Consider the following 6,503-nt stretch of genomic DNA (forward strand, 5'->3'; position numbering starts at 1 on the left):
GGCTGCGATGATGGGCTCAAGTATAGCAGGGATCGTGGAGCTGGCGTGGGATTGGGCAGTGTTTCGTTCTGCTGTGCGTGGGGTTGCTATGAGTCAGAAACAACTCGACAGCACCTAACAACAGCAGCACAGATGGGAGTTTGGTGTTTGCATTTCTTCAATCTTTGTATTATTTTCTTTTATATTATATTCTTTATATTCTTTAATCTTTGTATTCTTTTCATTCTCTAAGCACATCATGTACATAGTCTAAGAGTTCTGCTATAGTTTTGTAGGAGGTATGAAGGTTTGGATCTTATGTAAATTTCTTTTCAGGTAATCAATCCTAGGCAAAGTTAATCAATTAGTCCACCAAACTGCATGCCAGGCCTTATCATCCACTTTGTGGTAGCTAGCTATACTATAGCAGAGTGCCTGAACTCTAATCTTGTAAACATAAAAAATTTATGGTGATAACAGTGTGGCTTAAAATTGTAAAAGTAGGCTCCAAAGCAAAGTTTAATGTTATTACTCTTTCTACCATTTTTACATAAAAGAGGAAGTTCTCTGCCATTCTCTCCTTTGAGAGGAGAAATCTGGCTGAGGATGGATGGGTATTGTTTGTGGGGTGGGGCTAAGTTCTTTTTTCCTTCAGGAGTAAGACAACTAGAGTAGAAGGGGAATGTCTCTACTGGCAGATGGCAGTTTTGTAGTCTCTTTGGGCCCAACTCTGCATTGAGAGCCACAATGACCTCAAGGCAGCTGCTAAACTGCCTTATGCTGTACTCTATCTTTTGATCTAATCTCCTCCTTAAATGACCGAAGACTTAAGTTGCATTATTTTCAATTAAGGCACTCTGGTAGCATATGGTTAAAGCATTTGGTTGCTAACCTAAAAGGTCAGTGGTTCAAACCCATGAGCCACTTCATGGGAGAAAGATGAGGTAATCTACTTCCATAAAGATTTATAGCCTTGGGAAGTAGTGATGGGATCTTAAAAGCTTGCAAGAAGCCATCTAGATGCAACAATGGGTCTCTCCTTGTTCAGAGCAAAGAAGAATGAAGGAAACCAAAGACACATGGAAACAGTCCACATGACTGGTACACCATGTGATCCTCAGCCTATGAGACCAGAAGAACTAGGTGGTGCCCAGCCACCACTGTCAACCAACTCCAAACTCCAAACTCACTGCCATCGAGTTGGATCTGACTCCTAGTGACCCCTCCTTGGGTTTTGGAAGCAGTATGGCTACCAAAGTATATTGCCCAACTTCCTTCCACAGAGTGGCTGGTGGGTTTCAACTGCCACCCTTCCGGTTAGCAGTAAAATGCCTTAGGCACTATGCTACCAGAGCTCCTGCCAACCATTCAGAGGGTTATTTATGTAGAAGATCCTGGATGGAGTCAGAGAACAATGTGGAACAAAACTCAAGATCATTAAAAAAAAAAAAAAAAAAGCGACTAGGTTTGCTGGTCTGATAGAGCCTGGTGGAAACCCTGAAACTATGGGCTGTAGCTGCCCTTCAGGTCTGGAATTGAACCCACTCCTGTAGCTTCCAGCCAAACAAAAGACAGACATATGAGCTGAACATTTACATTAGGTAGATACACTCTGTGGAGAGATCAGTCATGGGAGAATAGAAGGACTGTGTATGCACAGGGAGACAGTTGGGGGGCAGGAGTTCATGGGAACAAAGGACACAGGGAAGAGGTAACTATGGGAAGGAAGTAGGAGGAGAGCTGTTGAATTGTGGGAAATTGCAGTCAATGTTATGAGACAAAGTGTATGTGAACTGCTGTATGGAAAATGAAATTGCTCTGTAAACTTTCACTGAAATCACAATAAAAATTTTAAAAAACAGATTTATAGCCTTGGGAAACCCATAGCACAGTTCTACCCTCTCTTATAGGGTCATTATAAGTCAGAATCAACTTGATGGCAGTTATTTTCAATTACTCAGAAATCAGAATTGCTATTCAATAAGCTTGACCTCAGCTAGACTGAGGATCTTATTTAAATAAATTTTCTTGATCAACCAGGACCAATCCAACTATAGCTGTGTGCTTGCTTCCTCAAGTAGGGGCTTGTTAATCTAAAAGACTCCAGTTAATGGAAGGCATGTGGAGAGAGATTTCCAAGCAGAGCTATGCTTATCCTGAAGGTCGTATTTCCCACATCTATCCAACACCACCTGCTAACACCATCCCCTCTTCAAACAACCAAATGAAAAATTCTGCCTGGGAAGACATTTCATGGACTTTGCATTCTTTAATAGAAAGAGTCCTCACTCACTCTGCCTTATATTTGCCCTTCACACTTTATCTTACGATTCAATAAAATGAAGCGAGGTAGTGGTGGTGATAAAAAGTATGGATCAGCACAGGTGATATTCAAAACTTCAAACAGTGAATTCTCAAATGCAGATCTTCAGTTCTTCATCTGTGAAAAACTGTTACTACTGGAGTGAAGGGATAATGTGATGGAACTGGAAGTGCTTTTCTATTGAGAGGCTAAAGGCTCTGTGTAGCTCAACTGAAAAACTAAATGTCTCAGGTTCTTCCAAGATGCCAAAGAACAGCAGACTCTATTCTCCAACAGTATATAAGATGTCTTTTGAAGTTCTTTTTTTTTTTTTAAAAAAATTAGAAAATGTGCTTTATATAATGCAGAAAGAAGTGCTTTCGAAGAACTGAGCAGACATACTGAAGACAACACAGACCATTTTGATATGTCTGATCAAAATAGGTTACAGTTTATTTTTGCATTATATGTGGCTAAAGCTCAAAGACATATGCTAACGTTACTCCAAATTGGAAACAAACTCAAGCTCTCTGCCTCTACTAAAATAACCAAAATACCATACAGGTGGCAATCTGCATTGTAGATTTATAGTTTCTGGTTTTAAACAGCTGTGGGCTAGTGAACAGGAGGTTTATTTATTGCTTTCTTGTATCCTGAGGAGTCTGGAATGGATTGCTGATATAAGGAAGGGGACACTTTACAAAACGATGTCCTTTCTCTGTATTTTATTCCTTGGGTTGGACAAGATCACAAGAAAAGAAAGACTTCTCTAAATATTTTCCAAACTTAACCGACTAGAAATTCCTCGATGTTGACAAACTTCTCAGGAAATTCTCCCCAAAGCATTTACAGAAACTGGAGAGCAGAGGGTATTAAAGATGAATGTATTTTTTAGTAATCTTTGTTAAGTGCTAGAAGAAAGCAGAGGTCAGGAGGCTGGCAATGTAGCCCCATTATTTATAAATAACTCTGCTACGTTTGAGCAGTAGATGGAGTGGAATAAGGGTTTGGGGAACCCTTGAGGTAAACCAAGGATTAAGTACCAGACACATTCTTTGCAAATATTCACTAGGAGACAGGGAGTGGAGGGGGAAATTACTTCTATCTAGTGATTGTTGTTGTTGTTGTTATGTGCCGTCGAGTCGGCCCCGACTCATAGCGACCCCTCCTTGGGTTTCCAAGGCAGTATCACTACGGAAGTAGGATTGCCCAACCTTCCTTCCGAGGAGTGGCTGGTGGGTTTGAACCGCCAGCCTTCTGGTTAGCAGTCAAGTGCCTTAGCCACTATGCTACCAGAGCTCCTTATCTAGTGATTGATTCCTATGAATTGGCACAAAAACAGTCTCATTAGAGTAGTAACTCAACTTTCTGTTTAATTTCAGTTAGAAACATAGAGAGAATCAACATCTGGATGAATAGCTACCTATCCTCTTCTCTTCTAATTATTAAGAACTGAAATACTAACAAGATAATATGAAAGAAAACCAGATGTAAGCTGGGAGAATACCACCACATCAGGAAAGTACATGGATATACATTAAGAAATATCAAGTAGTCAAAGACTGTTTCTTTTAGTCTGGATCTTTAAGAAGGAGTTGGTAAACAAACTGTGGCATGTTCCATACGATAGAATACCACTCAAAAACATCATGCTAAATGAAAGAAGCCAGACACAAGGCCACATATTACATGATTCCATTTACATGAAAATCTGAAAAAGGCAACATTACAGTGATGGAAGATCAACAGTTTTCTAGGTACAGGGGTTTATGGAAGGGTTCTGACTGCAAAGGGACATGCAAAAACTTTTTGGGGTGACAGAAATGTTCTGTATTTTGCCTATGGTGGTAGTCACATGATTCTAATCATTTATCAAAGCTCATCTAATTGTTGCTATTGTTCGGTGCCGTCGAGTTGGCTCCAACTCATAGTGACCCTGTGTATGTCAGAATTAAACTGCCTGGTCCTGCACCAGTCTCACAATCCCAGCTATATCTGAGCCCACTGTTGCAGCCACTGTGTCAATCCATCTTGTTGAGGGCCTTCTCCTTTTTTGCTGACCCTCCTCCTTACCAAGCATGATATCCTTCTCCAGTGAATGGTCCCTTCTGACAACATGACCAAAGTAGGTGAAATGAAGTCTGGCCATTCTCGCTTCCAAAGGACATTCATTCTGCTGCACTTCTTCCAGGACAGATTTATTAGGTCTTCTGGCAGTCCATAGTACTTTCAGTGTTCTTCACCAACACTACAACTCAAAATCATCAACTCTTTTTTTGGTATTCCTTATCCATTGTCCAACTTTCACATGCGTATGAGGTGACTGAAAATACCATGGCTTGGGTTAGGTACACCTTAGTTTTCAAAGGGACATCTTTGCTCTTCGGCACTTTAAAGAGGTCTTTTGCAGCAGATTTGCCCAGTGCAATACAATGTCTGATTTCTTAACTGTTGCTTCCATCAGTGTTGACTGTGGAACCAAGTAATATGAAATCTTTGACAACTTCAATCTTTTCTTAATTTATCATGATGCTGCTTATTGGTCCAGCTGTGAGGATTTTTGTTTTCTTTATGTTGAGGTATAACCCACACTGCAGACTATAGTCTTTAATCTTCATCTGTAAGTGCTTCAAGTCATCTTCACTTTCAGTAAGCAAGGTTGTGTTGTCTGCATATCGTAGGCTGTTACCAAGTCTTCCTCCAATCCTGGTGCCACATTCTTCTTCATGTAGTCCAGCTTCTCAGATTATCTGCTGAGCATGCAGGCTGAATAAGTATGGTGAAAAGACATAACACTGACACACCCCTTTCTGATTTTAAACCATGCAGTATCCCTTGTTCTGTTTGAACAACAGCCTCCTGCTCTATGTACAGGTTCCTGATGAGCACAATCAAGTGTTCTGGAATTCCCATTCTTCTCAATGTTATCCATAATTTGTTATGATCCACATAGTCAAATGCTTTTGCATAGTCAATCAAACACAGGTAACCATCTTTCTGGTATTCTCTGCATTCAACCCAAATCCATCTGACATCAGCAATGTGCCACACCCTCTTCTGAATCCAGCTTATATTTCTGGAAGTTCCCTGTCAATATACTGCTGCAACCATTTTTGAATCATCTCAGCAAGATTTTACCTGCATGTAATATTAATGATATTGTTCAATAATTTCCACATTTTGTGGGACCACCTTTCTTTGGAATGGCTACAAATATGGATTCCTTCCAATCAGCTGGTCAGGAAGCTGTCTTCCAAATTTCTTGGCATAGATGAGTAACTGGCTCCAGTGCAGCATTTGTCTGTTGAAACTCAATGGATATTCCGTCAATTCCTGGAGCCTTGGTTTTCCCCAATTCCATCAGTGCAGCTTCGATGCCTTCCTTTGATACCATTGGTGCTTGATCATATACCACCTCCTGAAATGGATGAACACTGAACAATTCTTTTTGGTATAGTGACTCTGTGTATTCCTAGCATCTTTTGATGTTTCCTGCATCATTCAATACTTTACTCACAGAATCTTTTGATATTGCAACTCGAGGCTTGAATATTTTCTTCAGTTCTTTCCACTTGAGAAATGTTGAGTGTGTTCTTCCCTTTTGGTTTTCTAACTCCAGGTCCTTGCACATTTCATTATAACTTTGTCTTCTCGAGCTGCTCTTTGAAATCTTCTGTTCTGCTCTTTTATCGTGTCATTTCTTCCATTTGCTTTAGCTACTCTCTGTTCAAGAGCAAATTTCAGACTCTCTTCTGACATTCTTTTTGTCTTTTCTTCCTTTCCTGTCTCTTTAATGACTCTTTACTTTCTTCATGGATGATGCTCTTGATGTCTTTCCAGAATTCATATGATTTTTGGTCATTGCTGTTCAATGCATCAAATCTATTCTTTAGATGGTTTCTAAATTCAGAAGGATATAGAAAAAGTCCTCTGTCTGGTTTCCTGTCTTTTAATCCCCTTTCTCCTGCTCTTCTGGCCTGCTACTCAAATTGAAGAGAAACAGCCACAGACATTCATTAACCATCGGAACATGGAATGTACGAAGTATGAATCTAGGAAAACTGGAAGTTGTCAAAAGGGAAATGGAACGCATAAAGATTGATATCCTCAGCATTAGTGAGTGGAAATGGACTGGTTTTGGCCATTTTGAATCAGACAACCATATGATCTACTATGCTGGGAATGACAGTTTGAAAAGGAATGGCATGGCATTCATCATCAC

General features: G+C 40.1%; 1 protein-coding gene across 1 annotated transcript in view; it reads right to left on the reverse strand.

The window, feature by feature from the left end:
* Positions 1-6,503, reverse strand: part of LCLAT1 (lysocardiolipin acyltransferase 1) — a 200,226-nt gene that overhangs the window by 25,363 nt on the left and 168,360 nt on the right. The window lies entirely within an intron of this gene.

The sequence above is a fragment of the Orycteropus afer genome, unplaced genomic scaffold (genome assembly GCF_000298275.1).
Source record: "Orycteropus afer afer isolate SDZICR_OR568_19922 unplaced genomic scaffold, OryAfe1.0 scaffold00054, whole genome shotgun sequence".
NCBI classification, from domain to species: Eukaryota; Metazoa; Chordata; class Mammalia; order Tubulidentata; family Orycteropodidae; genus Orycteropus; species Orycteropus afer.